At 42.8% G+C, this 17,193-nt stretch overlaps 1 long non-coding RNA gene across 4 annotated transcripts in view; it reads right to left on the bottom strand.

Annotated features, from left to right (window-relative positions):
- Window positions 1–17,193, bottom strand: part of LOC124500986 (uncharacterized) — a 136,891-nt gene that overhangs the window by 55,715 nt on the left and 63,983 nt on the right. For all 4 annotated transcript variants that reach the window (XR_006959680.1, XR_006959679.1, XR_006959681.1 and 1 more), the window contains exon 2: window positions 16,830–16,925. This is a non-coding gene — a long non-coding RNA (uncharacterized LOC124500986). The remainder of the gene's footprint in view (window positions 1–16,829; window positions 16,926–17,193) is intronic.

Genomic DNA, 17,193 nt, shown 5'->3' with positions numbered 1-17,193 from the left:
TCCAAAAAGTGACAGTAATGGATCGGACATGCGTGAGAGATTTCATAATCTATCCATGAAGAAAATGGAAAATCATGTTATGAGTTGAAATAAGAACTATACTTATGCTAGACATTTTCCAAAATATTTGATAACTATTTTACGTTAGCTATTATTTAGTACTAGTATTATAAACAATATGGTAGTCTACTATTCTTTCTAGTAACTGCTCATTAAGTCCAGTTTACTTACGAGTTTTAATCTGGCTTTTGTCTGCTACTCAAGGAACTGTATCTATTTATGATATTGCTTCTAAGAGAAACCGCATCGTGTATCCATAACACCTATTTTATAACAAAAATGAACATGTGGAAACCAAAATTAAAAATACAACATTGGGATGCCTTGGGTGGCTCAGTCATTGAGTGTCCGACTCTTGATTTCAGTTCAAGTCATGATCTCACGGTTCATGGGTTCAAGCCCCGTATCGAGCTCTATGCTGACAATGTAGAGCCTGCTTAGGATTCTCTCTCTCTGCCTCTCTCTCTGCCCCTCTCACACTCATGTACACACTCTCTCTCTTAAAGTAAATTAAAACAAACAAACAAAAAAACCCACAACATTTACAATCACCACAAAGAAAACAAACTGTTTACATATAAACTTAACATATACAGGATCTGTATGCTAAAAATCACAAAATTCTGATTAAAAAACATCCAAAAGACCAAAATACATAAATAGGTATATACTGTGTTCGTGGGTTAGAAGGTCAACATAGTATGTCAAATCTCCCCCAAACAATATACACATTTAATGCAATTCCTACCAGCAAGATGTTTGACAGATATAGGTACGCTTATTCTAAAATTCATATACAGAAGCCTAGGAGTTAGAATAGCTAAAACAATCTTGAAAAAGAATAAAGAGTTATTGGGGAAGCCTGGGTGGCTGAGTTGGTTAAGTGTCTGACTCTTGATCTCAGCTCAGGTCATGATCTCACGGTTTGTGGGTTCAAGCCCCACATCAGGCTCTGCCTGCTTGGGATTCTCTCTCCCTTCTTCTCTCTCTGCCCCTTCCCTGCTCAATCTCTCTCTCTCTCTCTCTCTCTCTCTCTCTCTCTCTCTCTCTCTCTCTCAAAATAAATAAATAAATAAAACATTTTAAAAAAAGAATAAAGAGTAACCAATCTATTCCATATTAAGTTGTACAGTATAGTAATGGAATAGAGAACCCAGAAACAGACCCACACAAATATAGCCAACAGATTTTTGACAAAAGGCGCCTCTCCACCAAACAGCCCTGGAACAACCAGACATCCGCTGGCAAAAAAAAAAGAAAGAAAAAAGAAAAAAAAAGTGAACCTCAATGTAATTTTCACACTTCATACAAAAATTAACCAAAATGGATCGCAAAGTTAAACGGAAAATATGAAACCATTAAAAAAAAAACAAAAAAACAAAAAAAAAACAAAAAACAGGAACAAACTATTGACGCTTGTAACAACCGGGATCAATTGCTGGGGAATTATGCTGAGTGAAAAAGAGAGCCAGTCCCAAAAGGTTATACGCGGTATGATTCCATTTAGATGAATCCCCCAAATGACAACATGGTAGAAATGGAGAACAGATTAGTGGTTATCAGAGATTAAGAATGGGGCAGCGAGGGAAGGGCCCTGAAAGAGATCCTTGTTATGGATCCGGGTTGTTCCATTGCTGAAACCATTAGGGAAAACTGCATGAAAGGCATACAGGATCTTTCTAGATTATTTTTTAAAACTGCATTTGAATCTGTCATTATCTCAAAATTAAACGTTGAACTAAACATTTTTTAAGTTTATTTGCTTTGGAAGGAGAGAAAGCACGAGTGGGGGAGGGGCAGCAAGAGAGGGAGACACAGAATCCCGATCCCGCACTGACGGTGTGGAGCCAAACACGGGGCTCGAACCCACGAACTGCGAGATCATGACCTGAGCCGAAGTCGGATGCTTAACTGATTGAACTGCCCAGGCGCCCCTCACATTTTTTTTATTTTTTAATTTTTTTGCAATTTTTTTTCAAAAAACCTACTTCAAATAAAACTTCCAATGCATCCGCTTTATATAAGTGGGCTACTTACTGTAATTGCAATTTAAATAAATCTATATAGATTGGCCTGTCATCAATGCCATCTTAAGAAATTCAGATTAGAGGGGCACCTGGGTGGCTCAGTCAGTTAAGCGTCCGACTTCAGCTCAGGTAATGATCTCACGGTCCGTGAGTTCAAGTCCTACGTCGGGCTCTGTGCTGACCGCTCAGAGCCTGGAGCCTGTTTCAGATTCTGTGTCTCCCTCTCTCTCTCTGACCCTCCCCCATTCATGCTCTGTCTCTGTCTCAAAAATAAATAAACGTTAAAAAAAATTAAAAAAAAAAGAAATTCAGATTAGAAATGTTTCTTTTTCCCTACAAGAATGGAAGTCCATTGATCCAAAGTGAAATATTTGATACAGAAGCGAAGGAAAAGCATTGCTCTCCAATTAAATGTTTATTTGGCAGGTTGCATGAACACTTAAAGGGAACCGCTAACACCGAGGGCCTCTCCAACAATAAAACAGGATACCACCACGTCATTTTCAGAATTTTCAAGCCACTGCTCAAGATGATTTATTTTCAAAATCTGTATACATTCGAGAAAGAGCAAGAAAACAACTCTTTAGAAAGGGAGGAGACGGAGCCATCTCAAAATTTAATGCTACTATAAATATCATGGGAAACAAGTTCAAACTCCAGAGTTCTACCGTTTGGAAGGTTTCATTCTTGCAAATAGAAAGACAAGACACAAGTGGCAAGAGGGCAGATGGAGAATGCTTTGTGCCCGACATCCGCTCAGACTTTGTGACGTCACACCTAGCTGCAAACATCTGGAACAGTCCCTCCTGAGGGCCCAACTAACTTCCATTAGACTTTTCTTCTAGGAAGGATGAGCTTTGAGCCAGGCCCTGTAACGCACACAGGATGTGAAGCTTCTTTTCATTTCATGGAGGAAGAGTGGCGCAAGCCCCAGAACATACGCTGGCTTCTGTGTGTCTCACCCCCAAAGTTCCCTCAGCTCCCCTTCCCCTCCTAGCGCTTGCCCATCTTACTCCTCTTTTCCTTCCACAACCAAGCTCCCCTTGTCCCCCCAGTCTCATTGTCCCCCCACCCCATCATTTTGCAGTTGGATTCTAGCTCCCTCCACATTCCAGAAACTGCTTCTCCAACCAGGGACCTTCCCAGTGCCATATAGACTTGGCCGCTCTGTCATTGGACTCTCAGCTCACTTCCACCTTCATGGAACATCCTCTTGTTAAGAATGTCCTAGACACTACAGTCTGGTCCTTCCCATGCCTGAAGACTCTTCCTCTGGGCTTCACTGCCCCTCTTCCTCCCTGACCTTGGAGTCTTCTCCCTCCCCTACTCCCACTGCACTTGCAGCAGAATTCAGGACTTAGGGGGTCCCTGAGATCAGAAGACCAGGGTAGCCCACAGGAACTAGAAACCCAAGACAAATAACGCTGCCCTTGTCCTCTCCTAACACAACGCTTGCTCCTGCTTCCCTGGCGGACAGCCCCCATCAGCCCCTCCTCACTGGAGCCTATGGTTCACCCCCTAGCCTTCCTCTCTGTGTCTACTTCCCTGCTTCTGGGCAGGACTGCCGTGAGAGCCTCCAAACTCTTCTTCCCTCCCCAAACCCATCCTCTCCACTGCTCAGAACCTTCTAACCAGCCCCAACATGGCCACTTCTTGCCCAGTGGAAACCTCCTCACTGGCCCCAGTAGCCCTTCTCCTGGGCAGCCAGTGACTTCCCGTTGAGGAGCAACAACTTGTTAAATTAAATGTTCTTGGGGCGTCTAGGTGGATCAGTTGTTAAGCATCTGACTCTTGATTTGGGCTCAGGTCATAATCTCACAGTTTGTGAGGATTGAGCCTCATATCGGGCTCCACACTGACAGCTTGGACCCTGCTTGAGATTCTCTCTCCCTCTCCCTATGCACCTTCCGACTCATGCTCGCTCTCTCTCTCTCTCTCTCTCTTAAAAATAAACATTAAAAAGTAAGTTAAATATTCTTGAAGAATCAATGTAAAAATGTCCTTGCAAAAGCATCACTTTCACCCTCTTCTTGCATTTAGACATTTATCACTAGGAGGTAAAAGGAATCGAGTTACACATAAATACTTTGGGAATTGAGTGAGATTCCCATGAGATAACCCAGAGATTATCTCACATAGACCAAGATCTGTGGCGATGTACATTTATGAATGTACTGCTAATAGTTGTGTGATGATTATAGGGAACTTTCACGTCTTGCTTCATTACAAACATCACATCTGGCCACACCCAAGAGGTGTGTGATACATGTGGATATACTCCAGCATACATGTGCTGGAGGAAAAACGGAAGGTCGAGACTGGCCAGCCTGTTGGATAAATTCCAAAGTCCCTAGCTTCTGTGACCCCTCCCCTTTCCTATCTCATTAGCCATATGTCCCACCACCCTGCCCCCCAGTAGATGACCATGAGAAGCCACACTGACCACCATTGCCGTGCTCAGAGTGTTCCCTCTGTTCCTTGCTTCTCACCTGGAAAACTCCTGATCATCCTGCCAGACTCAGTTGACTTTCTTTCTCCTGTGAACCCATCCCTGACATGGTCTACGATTTCCAACCTCTAGACTCAGCATCCAGAAGGCAGGGACACCATGTCATCTCCAGATCGCTGGAACCTAGTGTGTCCGCCACTCGATACATGGAATAAATGTTGGGGATAGGAAGGCTGAAACCCACAAGCAAAATAACTTGTAGTTACATATTTTTGTTTCTCGTTTCAATTCGGTGACAACATTCTCCTTTTTGATTCAGGTTTGACTAATCGGTGCGCATGCCCCTCTAAAGCTGGAGAGTACCAAGAGAAGCAAGCTGGGCTCTCAGTGTGCAGGCAGCAAATAAAGTAGACGCAGCTCACACAAGTGCCTTATTTGCCAGTTTCCCTTCCGTGAGGCACCTATTTCTGAAGTAAGGATGATGTCAGAGCTTTGGCAGAGCTGTTAGTGCAGGGAAAGCAAGACAACAAAGCCATCCGTCCCTTCCTGTCTTCTGAAAGGTTCCCCTTTCTAAATGGCAATGAACTTGAACCATCATTAGAAGTATTCTTTTAAGCTGCTCATTTCCAGGGAACCAGATTTGTACTCTGTCCTAATTTCTGCTCTAACAGAATCAGACCTGAAACTATTTCATTTTTTGCATCCATACGCTCCGTGAGGCTTAGAATTTTGACATCGATGAGTGAAGACGGGATGTGCCTGTCTCCTAACATCCAGACGGATACACCAGCATGAGTCTCAGATTGTGGCCTTCTACACTGTGGACAAATAATTTTGTTTTGGGGTAGATTTTCAAAAAGGGGGATATTATTTTTGGTTCACGGTTGTCTTTCCACCAACATGTCTCCCTCCCCCAGATGATCTAAACCAATCAGTGAGTGAGTATCTGTCTCTCTGTCTCACTCTCAAAGTTTATAGAGAGCTTTACTGGCTTGGATAACCATCTTCCAAGCTCCAAGGTCATGTGTAGGTCACTGGCTTGAACCACAGATGAGCAAGCCAACTCTTCTCTCCCAGGCTGCTGCTTCAAGAGCAAAGGGAGGGGAGCAATGCTCAGCATGCACAGAACTGCTGGCCTCACGGTCAAAATGAAATGGGAGTTTGCCAGGAGGGAGCCTGGACCACGTCTTAGGAGTCCTGGCTCTAGGGACACAGCCTCTCACATGGCGGGACCAACATCGCCTTCCTGGACACGAGGCTCAGAGTCCTGAGAGTAATCAGAGATCTACAAATTGTGACATGCTCCATTCAGGGCACGATATAGCTAAAGATATGGCATCTGTATCAATTTATCACAGGGCAGAATCACAGGGTTGCTTCTCAAGTGGGAACCTGAGACTAAAGCGATGCAGGGAGCACCTCCCCTACCAGAGAAGACCCAGGAGGCTTTTTCCCTTTCATGTCGTTGCGGACATCACAAAGCTTAGCACCGTAAGTGGTTTCTCCTGCTGATCCCAAACACCAAGAAGGAACGGACAATTCTTACTCCTGAATGAAAAGCACAAAGTACCCATGGTCCTTCTTAAGGAGCGCAGTGGAAAGATGAACATCTGCCCCGTGGTATGAAGGAGACCATCCAGGTCCCGGAGACACACTGGACAGGGAGCACCTGGGAGGCTTCCTCTGCGGTCCTGTTCTCCAACCTCCACAAACCACAAAACCCCACACACCCTTGGCTGGAAGCACAAGTGTGTGCATCCCAGCTCAATGCGGTTCCCACTGTAGATGTTCATTCTCGTTCTCCTCCAGAACCAGCATCGTAAGTGATGGCTGCACGCTCGGCCAACCCACAAACGCCTGATAAACCTGTAATAAAGTGGAAATACGGCACCAATAATCCTATAAAACTGAACCGCTGCGTGTTGTAGCTGAAAGCATATCTGTGGCTCCAATTGGGGATCCTAAAACACAATTCCCTGGTGTTACGAGTGGTGACTTCCCAGCCTAAGGTTCAGGCTGCAACTCTTATTTTGGGAGCAGGAGCTACAAAATCGAGGGGGGCATCATCTGAAAACCAGAATGTGGGAGAAAGGACTAGGGGGCAGGAGTCAACTGTGGGGGCAGCATGGTGAGGGGTGGGGGGCTGAGTTCAGGAGAATGAGTAATTTCTAGGGTAAGTGGAAGACATTAAAAACTCAAAAGTTCAAGGCAATATGATAGAAAGTACAGGAATCAAATAATGAAGTTTAGCTTCATGAACCATTTACTTCATTTTCTTATATTTCTCGTTTCACTGCATCAGATTGAACACTTGGTGTCAGTCCAGGGACCAAACGTTGCTGGTTTAGATTAAGACTCCTAGGGTCCCATCCAGTTCCAGAAAAACTGAGATTCTATAATTCTGAGGCAAAGTGCCATCTCAGAGTCGCCAAAGAAGAATGGAGAGGATTAAGAGAAAAAAGAAAGGGGTGGGGGGGACGGATAACAAAAAGGAAGGGGATCCAAGGAGAGAGAAAGTATGCAACACAAGGCATTCCCGGAGTCTGAGTTATTCCACAGTAGGACAGGAAGCAAAGATAAGAACACTTGATTACAGCTCAGCTTCCCTCCAACAGAGGCTCAGACTGAAGTAGACAGTCCCCGCACGGCCCCTGAAATCATCTGCTGGTCTCATTATACCAGAGCGGCCCATTTTGTTAGCATGCATGAAGAACTCCCTTCAGAGGACCCGCTAAAAATGGCGGGCAACCTTACTGGCAGGATAGAGGGCACACACTATACACAGGGAAGAGAGAAAACATCCAGGCAAACACATCTCCAAACGACTGCACTTATTTAGGAGTTGTGCCAAGTGCTCTTAACTCCTTGTTGCTCCAGCCCACATTCCTGCCCCCCAGGTCCGTGGTCCCAGGAACAAGAGCTCCGTCAAGTCAGAGATTTTGGTCTGTTTTGTAGACTGTTGTTAACCCCCGGTGCCCACAATTGTGCCTAGGCCATAGTAAGTGCTCAATAAATATTTGTTGATGGGCTAGAATAATACATATCTTACAGAGAGAGTGCGAAAACAGGATTTTTTTCCCGAGGTTACTTTACCCCTCATGGGTCCTACCACCACCATCCCCCAGTCTGTGATCCTGATGCCTGCTGGCTTTGAGTACACTGTTCCACAAATCTGAATTCATTTACCTCTTTCCCAAATATTTCTCTGGGCAAGATTTTCCTCATTAAGCAGGGCCTGACTGCAGCATAGGAAGGACTCTTTGCAAAACTCTCTCTGCGTTCTGATCTTTGAGGCAGGGTGTCACATATGCAAATCCACGGCACCTGGGCCAAGGGCACGCCCAGGCCCTGCTTGCAGGGCTTTATGGTGCACTAATTGACTGGGTTAAGTCCTGAAGCTAGGATTACCTTCCAGAGTCAAGCTCCCCATAGGCCCTCCCTAAATGTTTTCTGATGATGGCCAAGTAGGCAAGTTCAGTCCTTTCTCCCCAGAAACACGATACTGCTTTCTATACCAACAAGAATTAATTCAAATCCCTAGTGAGCAGTCCAGGATATGAAAATTACAGTAATCTAATCTTGTAGAGGAAGAAGTATGAATCATCATTACACGGTCTGACAAAGAGCAAAATGATTAATCCCAGGCTGTGCAGAGGTTAGGGTCCATGGCCATGGCTCCTCGTGGGCTACAAAACAAACAGTGGGACCCACCAGGCAAACATCAGAGAGACAACATGGTGGTTTTCATCCCAGGGGAGGAGAAGCAAAGAACAACAATGCTATGTTCTCAGGACCACACTTTAAACTTTTTATTCTGAGGGGGAAGAGGAGAGAGGGACTCTGGAGCCCCAAAACCTTGGGTGTTCTATCCGCTGACTCTGATGTAAATTCCTTAAGCTCTGAAGCTTACTTAGAAGTAGGAACTGTGGGCCTTGCAGAATCAGGGCATCTCAAAACTAATTAGAAACCCCAGTTGTACATAGGACAAGCAGGGCGATGGATAGCAATACCTAGCAGAATATTCTCCTAACTGCAACAGAGAAACTACAGTTTTGAAGGAAAGTCTTGGCCTTTTCCTGAAACTTGCAGAAAGAACACTGAAGCTCCCCATCTACCATCGAGAAACCACAGCCCCAGTGCACTGGGGATGCTGGTCAGGTCACCCGCAGCCCTGAACCATCATGGGCTTTTTTTTTCTTTTTTTCTCTTGCACAGCTGTGTTCAATTTTCTGTCCTTGGGGTTTTAAAGGAACATTTATTCTAGGGCCAGGATTCCCAAGTTTTATGGTTATACAACTCCCTCCCAGGGCCAAAGAATGTTTGAAAAGCCTAAACTCGGCAAAGAGAATTAGTAAAAGTATCCAAATGAAAGTGAAATAAAAACTTAGGACCCGTTCCAATTTAGACTCAACCTCTCGATTGTATTGTACCTTCTGTTTGTTCTTTAAGATATTTACTACCTATTTCTCATGCCCATATAGGTGTGTGTGTGTGTGTGTGTGTGTGTGTGTGTGTAAAAACAGAAGAAGACCAAAGGTATATTTATACTCCTCCATGGCTTGTGTTTCCCATTCTATGACAAATTTTATTTTAAATAAGGCCTGCATCTTACTTTGGGTTAAAAAAAAAACTGCCAAAAAAGAGATTCCTTTAGGATTTTTATTTTGCTTATTTTTCCTATTTAGAGAACTCGATACCTCCTAGTTTCTGATAGGAGGACAGCACTTTAAGAACTTGTATTTTTACTTAAAAAGCCAATTTAGTGGCATTTTTAGTTGAAATACTCTGAGTACATTGCCAACATTGAAAAATCATTGCCCCCCAACACACCCCACGAAGAGAGTAGAAGGCCCTCACCAGCCCATGAAATGCTAACCAGCTTTCTGAATGCAGCCAAATAAGCTTATTTCAGAAATTCCAGAAGTCCCTTACATGTTTTCTTCTGTCTTCTCTCTTCATGTCACCTAGATTCCCACATCTCCAAGAAATCTGCCCAAAGTCTCTGTCTACGTCAATTTACGAACCTCGCTTTTATGTTTGTCTCCCAAAGGCTGGTGGCTTGTTTCATACACTCATCTGGTCTGACAAGGCAAAATTCAGGCCTCGGGGCCTGGGGTTTGTGACACAGCACACAGCACCCACATTAGAGGCCTGGCTGCCTCCCAAGACACACATGACGTTTTTGAGAAACAAAGTAACTTGCACAGATCCACCCTGAGCACAAAAATGGAATCAGTGCTCCTCCGTACAAATGAGCTGAAATGTGGTCAGTAGCACCTGCTTAATACAGTCCAATTCTCCGAAAACAATGAGAAAACGCTGTCAGCTGACCTTGTCTGCCCCCAGTCATGGTGAGCAGGCATCTCTCAAGAAGCAACGGTGAGGGGGCGCCTGGGTGGCGCAGTCGGTTAAGCGTCCGACTTCAGCCAGGTCACAATCTCGCGGTCCGGGAGTTCGAGCCCCGCGTCAGGCTCTGGGCTGATGGCTCAGAGCCTGGAGCCTGTTTCAGATTCTGTGTCTCCCTCTCTCTCTCTGCCCCTCCCCCGTTCATGCTCTGCCTCTCTCTGTCCCAAAAATAAATAAACATTGGAAAAAAAAAAATTAAAAAAAAAAAAGAAGCAACGGTGAGTAGAAGAGACCAAATCCTCTCCCGCAGCCACTTTCTCGTGCTCTTTTAAAATCAAGATCCCAAAAGCGCCTGTTAGCACGGCCCGATAGCCAAGCTGACAGGCTGAAGTTCAAAGGATTCCTCCTGGATAACCACTCCAATTCTCCCATGATTGGAAGTTGCCGCAAGTTACTGAAATCTCTACACCTGGGTGGGGAGCAGCTGAAAAAGACAGGCTTGTCGAGTCAGGGTTTCTCCTAAGCCGGTGATTTCCTCGGCAATCTACTTCTAGCCAAGTAGAACACACTACTGTATCATTTTCTTATAATAATAAATGAAAAACCTTGTGCACTAGAACAAATTAAGATGCTTCTTTCAGAAGAAGAATTTTTTTTTAATTTTTTATATTGTTTAATTAAAAAAAAATTTTTTTTAGTGAGAGAGAGAGAGAGAGACAGAGCATGAATGAGGGAGGGGCAGAGAGAGAGGGAGACACAGAATCCGAAGCAGGCTCCAGGCTCTGAGCTGTCAGCACAGAGCCTGGCGTGGGACTTGAACCCACGAACCATGAAATCATGACCTGAGCTGAAGTCAGATGCTTAAATGACTGAGCCACCCAGGCGCCCCTCAGAATAAGAATGTTTTAATGAAGGTAATAATGAAATCTTCCTCCTTCAAAATGTCCCAATGTGTGTCCCCTTACACATACAGTGAAACACAACCCAACAATAATAATCACATAAATTTTTTTTAAAAAACCCCACACACAAGAAATCCTTACAGGGAGCCTTTCACCAGGGCTTGGAAAACAAAGATGTTTTCTAATTTCATGCCAAGCCAGTTAGAACACACTGGACTTTAAATACATTGTTTTCGGATAGGTCATTTATATTCCACATAAAAGGCAGAAATTTGAGCTAAAACTCAAATGTTAAAGTTTGAGATACAACTTTAAAAACCTGACTTAATAAAGTATGCTTGCATGGGCGCACGCACGCGCACACACATCTTGTCAAAGAAAAAACAAACAGCACCCCTTGGAATCATCTAAGACGAACGACCTCTAGTCATGTGCTCAAAACATGTTTGCTCCGAGCGTTAAACGGGCTTCACAGCCTAAGTAGCAGCCTGTTTTCTCAAGAGACGGGAAAGCCGGGGTTGTTGTCTGAAGGAACACGTATCTTAAAAAGTGCTTTTATAGCATCTAAATTAGTAAAGAAGCACTAAGGAAGAACACGCTAATGTAGACGGTAAGATGCATCGTCAACGCACTTCTGAGGTTTATGAAACACAGCTCCCTCAAGCGTTTGTATGGAGGCCTTTTGAGAGAACTATCACTTTTCTTTCCACCTCGCACAGTCCCGGTGGTCCCAGCACTGAGTTCACTCGGGTCTGAAGAGATTCAAAGCTGCCATGTATCCACAGCCAGGACTCTGCTTTATAAAGACCCTCACCGCATCTAAAAGCATGGGATGCCTTTTCTCTCTGTGCTGACTTCAAAGGATGAGTTTTACACAGTTCAATCTAAAAAGCACACTATTGGGGCTCCTGGGTGGCTCAGTTCAGTGAAGCGTTCGACTCTTGGTTTCGCCTCAGGTCACAGTCTCGTGGTTTCCTGGGTTCAAGCCCCACGTCAGTCTCTGAGCAGGCAGCACGGAGCCTGCTTGGGATTCTCTCTCTCTCCCCCTCTCTCTCTGCCCCTCCTCTGCTTGTGCTGTCTCTCTCTCACAATAAATAAATAAACTTAAGGGAAAAAAAAAAGAAAGAAAAAGCACATGATTAATAAAATCCTTCTCTCCGCCTTCTCACAAAGTAAAAGAAAATCAAAACCATCAGAAAACAAAGCAAAGAAGGACACTCTTCTCTGGACCCCAGCCTAGAGCTACTCTCCTGCCCCACCCCCACCTACAAGTTGGCAGCTTCCTAGACGCAGTATTCACACCCAAAGTTGCTGGCTCCGAGGGAAGAGATAGCCTTCAAACCCTACCAGCATTTGGGTGATTCAACAGGGCAGGAAAGGATCCCAGAGCAATCTTCACTAGAATGTGGTTCCAGCAAAACTTCTAAAATCAGTCGCCCTACCTCTCTCTACTCTAGGATTTCACATCCCCTCTTCAACCCACTGTTCTGGAGTCTCCACTGTGCAGCCACTCTTGCCAAGATCATCAACATCATCCATCTTGGCAATTCCAATCCGTCCTCCTCTTCCTGACTTCTCAGTAGCATCAGCTCTGTGGACACCTCCCTCCTCCCGAAGTCACCCGAGCTTCGTGACCTCATACCCCTCTACTTTCCTTCCTCCCTGGCTGACCCCTCCTCAGGTTTCTTTGTTGGCTCTCCTCCTCTAGTCCATCTCATTCTGAGCCTCCTTTGCTCACACACACAGAGTTCTCATCCTCTCCTATGGGTTTACCTATCATGTAAATGTTACCTGCATTCAGGATTTTTTCCCTGAGTTTCAGAATCACATTCAACTGTTGACCTAACATCTCTATTTGGATATTTACCAGGTACCTCAAACTTAGAATGTCCATAACAAAACCCTTGATCCTCAAAGTTGGCACTCCCCATTAAAACAAAACAAAAAACAAAACAAAACAAAACAAAACCTCCTCTCCCAGTCTTTATTCCCCTGAGAAGTTTCCAGGGCCCAAATCTGAGAGGCATCCTTAATTCCTCCCCGGTCCTCACTCCCTATATCTCACTTACCACCAAGTGTTGATGGTTATACCTCTAAGACATATCCTTTTTTAATATATACATCAGCTTTACTGATATGTAATTCATATACCATACGATCCACCAAGCTTAAAGTGTACAATTCAATGGTCTTAGTTTATTTATAGATCTGTATGACCACTATCAAATCAGTTTTAGATATCTACAGCACCCCAAAAAGAAACTATGTACCCATTAGCAGTCACTCTCAGTTTCCCCCTGGACATTGCAGTCCTGTGCATCCGTTAATCTTTCTGTCGCTATAGACTTGTCTGTCATATAAATGGGATTATGCAGTGTGGTCTTTGTGTCTGGCTTTTTTCACTTAGCATATTATAGCATATATCAGTACTTCATTCCGTCTTATAGCCGAATAACATCTTATCGCACGGATATGCAATATTGTGTTTGTCTGCTTATTGGTTGACAGACATTTGGGTTGTTTCCATTATTTGGCAATTATGAACAATACTGCTATGAATATTTGTGTTTTTATATAGACACACGTTTTCATTTATCTTGGTATATACCTAGGAGTGAATATGCTGGATCATAAGGCAACACCGTCTAACCCAATGAAGAACACCAGACTATTTTCCAAAGCAACTGCTTTGGAAAAATTTTGCATGACCACCAACAGTGTATGAGAGTTTCAACTTCTACACATCCTCATCAGCCTTTGTCCCTGTTTCTCACAGTGGCTATGAAGTAGCATCACATCGTGGTTTTGATTTGCCTCTCATTAACAGCGAGTGATGTTGAGAATCTTCTCGTGTGCTTATTAGCCATTCGCCTATCTTCTTTGGAGAAATGTCTGTTCAGATCTTGGCCTACTTTTGAATTGGGTTATCTTTTTATTACTGAGGGGTAAGCGTTCTTTATATATGGTCCATATATGTCCCTTATCAGATTATAGGATTTTCAAACATTTTTTCTCATCCTGTGGGTTTTCTTTTCATTCTCTTGATGGTAAGCTTTTAATTTTGATGTCCAAGTTATCTATTCTTCTTTTTCAGTTGTGCTTTTGGTGTTACATTTCAAAAAAATCATTGCCTAGCCCAAGGTCATAAAGATTAATACCCATGTGGTCTTCTAAGAGTGTTACAGTTCTAGGTTTTACATTTAGTCCTTTGATTCACTTTGAATTACTTTTTATATATGGTGTAAGGTAAGGGTCCAACTTTTTTCCTTTTCATGGTGATATCCAGTTTGTCCCACACCATTTGTTGAAGAGACTATTTCCCAAAGAATTGTCTTAACACGTTTGTCAAAAATCATTTACCATACATGTATGCATTTATTTCTGATCAATTCTATTCCAAAAATCTATAGGTCTATCCTTAAGCCAGTACCACACTTGCTTGATTACTGTAGCTTTATATTAAGTTTTGAAATCAGAAAGGACAAATCTTCCAATTCGCCTCTTTCTCAAGATTGTTTTGCTATTCTGGATCCCTTAAATTTCTATATGAATTTTAGTCTCTGTCAATTTCTGCAAAAAAATCCCCTGAGATTTTGATACAGATTACACTGAATCTATAGATCAATTTAGGGAGTGCTGCCATTTTAACAATAGTAAGTCTTCTGATCCATGAACATCAGATGTTTTGCCATTTATTTAGATTTTTTTTTAATTTTTTCAACGTTTTGTAGTTTTAAGAGTGTAAATTTTACATTTCTCTGATTATACTTATTCCTATTTTTTCTTTTTCATGTTATTATAAGAGGAAATATTTTCTTTTTTTTTTAAAGCTTATTTATTTATGTTTGAGAGAGAGAGAGAGCATAAGCAGAGGAGGAGCAGGGGCGGGGGGCGAGGAGAGAATCCCAAGCCGGCTCCACACTCAGCACGGAGCCCGATGTGGGGCTTGATCCCACAACTGCGAGATCATGACCTGAGCTGATATCAAGAGTTGGGCTTGGGGTGCCTATGTGGCTCTGTTGGTTAAGCGTCTGACTTTGGCTCAGGCCACGATCTCATGGCTCATGGGCTCAAGCCCCGCATTGGGCTCTGTGCTGACAGCTCAGAGCCTGGAGCCTGCTTCAGATTCTGTCTCTCTCTCTCTCTCTCTGCTCCCTCCTACTACCACCACCACTTGTGCCCTCTCTCTCTCTCTCTCAAAAAATAGTAAACATTAAAAAAAAAAATTCAGGCTTAATGGACTGAGCCACCTAGGCACCCCTAGAGGAAGTTTTTTTTTAATTAATTTTTTTAAATGTTAATTTATTTTTGATTGAGAGAGAGAGACATCAGGAAATATTTTCTTAATTTTATTTCAGATTGTTCACTATAGATGTATAGCAGTACAATTGATTTTTGTATATTGATCTTGTATCCTGCAACCTTCCTGATAGTTTAGTGGATTCCTTAGATCATTCCATACCCATGATCATGTCATTTGCAAACAGAGATAGTTTTACTTCTTCCTTTCCAAATTAGAAGCTTTTTATTTCATACCCTTTCCTAGCTTCCCTGGCTAGAACTCCCAGTACAATACTGAATAGAAGTGATGACAGTGAACATCCCTGTCTTGTTCCTGATCTTAGGGGGAAAGCTTTCAGTCCTTCATATTCAGTGTGATCAGTTAGCTGTGGGCTTCTCATAGATGCCCTTTTCAGGTTAAACAACTTCCCTTCAATTCCTGCTTTGTTGTTGTTGTTTGGTTTGTTGTTGTTTTTTTTTTTTAATCTTAAAGGGGTGTTGGTATTTGTCTAATACCTTCTCTACATAAGACATACCCTTTCACACTTATGTTTCCTTCTGTATACTCTTCCTATACCATCTCCATAGCTCAGTATTTCTCATCTTTAGAGGTCTCTAATTTAGGAATTCTTGAACCATCCTGAATTATTCAAAAATCTCTATCTATCACTCTCTCTTCCCCGGTCTATCACCTAAACTTCAAAGCATTCAGCCATTAGTATTGTAAGTACGAATTTTGATAATCCTTGGTTTAGTATTTGCCAGCATGTATTCATTGTTTTTATCTTCACAACAACCTTACTAGGTAGACGCTCTTATCACCATTTTATAAATGTGGAAATAGAAAGAGAGTTTAAGGGTCTTGTTCTGGGTTATAGAGTTTATAAGTGGCAGAGTCAGGTTAAAAACCCAGGTCGCCTCGCTCCCAAGACCATTCTCTTAAACATTTGCTATCATGTCTATCAATAATTGCTTTTACCTCTTACCTTATTTGCTATCTGTATGCAGGCATCGCCAATCTCATTTATTACTGTATTTTTAGCATCTAACACCATGTACAGCTGGTGTTCATTAACTAGTTAACGAACAAATGGGACACGGGTCTCAGGATGCCCCACAAGAAACGAGTTCCACGTGACTCTGGTAAGTACTACTGACTAATTCACAAGGCTCATTCGTTTTTGAGACGCTTCCGTAAGAAAGTTTGCTTAATTTTAATTCAATGTTTTCTAAACTCATTGAGGCACCAACCCATCTTCCCACCTTTGTCCCCACTGCATTAATAGTCTAGGGAACTGTGTTCCTCGGAACGCACATTGAGAAATACGGCCCCAGAGAGGCAGTCCAGACAGCACAGCTCCTGGAAGGATGCGTGTGTTCTCCTTTCTGTGCCGGCTCCACTCTCATCTAAAAAGTCTAACCTAGGGTCCCTGAGAGCTCTTCCCTAGCCACAGCTCAGTCCAAAAAGAAAACTCCAATACTAAGTTTTCCTTTTTCTTTCCTGGAGCTCCTAACGGGCCCACTGGGACACTAAGGAGATATAAAGATTTTTCCAACTATCAGAAGGGCTCATCTCCCCTGTGCGTTTGTGGTCCTGTAATTTATCACAGAGGGAGCTGTAATCTTCTCAGAGCTCTGGTTTGTTGAATGTGATTCAAACAAATTCACCCTTCATGATGTATACTTTAACCTATTTTCAGAATGCAGTCAAAGCCAGTGATGTGTTAACCACAAAATTATTGTATTTCTTTCCTATATACTTACTGTACTGCTGATATTTAAATCATAGCTTCAGATGTCGAATGACTTCAAAATCTTCGTAGCTCTCTGAGTCTTCAAGGTTATCTACTCAGACTTTCTCTGAAAAAGGAGAAAAAAATTTCAACTTAGAAATCTAAGAAAAAAAAATTAGCCAATAATATAAGACAACCACATGTATGAGCAAAACAGGATACACTGCTGTGATTAATTTTCTGCTCCTAAAGAGATTTTACTCTTTCAATTATTCATCTACATCAGCTACAGCAAATTACAGGCAGTGGTTAGAGTACCTTTTAAAACCTCTTAGAAAAAATACTCAATAAAAAAAAAAAGTCTTTCTTTCATCTTAAACCCAGTAATAAAGTCA

The sequence above is a fragment of the Lynx rufus genome, unplaced genomic scaffold (assembly GCF_022079265.1).
Source record: "Lynx rufus isolate CCGP_SWC_20201006 ecotype Redwood Valley unplaced genomic scaffold, mLynRuf1.p SCAF_7, whole genome shotgun sequence".
Taxonomy (NCBI): Eukaryota; Metazoa; Chordata; class Mammalia; order Carnivora; family Felidae; genus Lynx; species Lynx rufus.
This window is presented reverse-complemented; position numbering and strand designations above follow the sequence as displayed.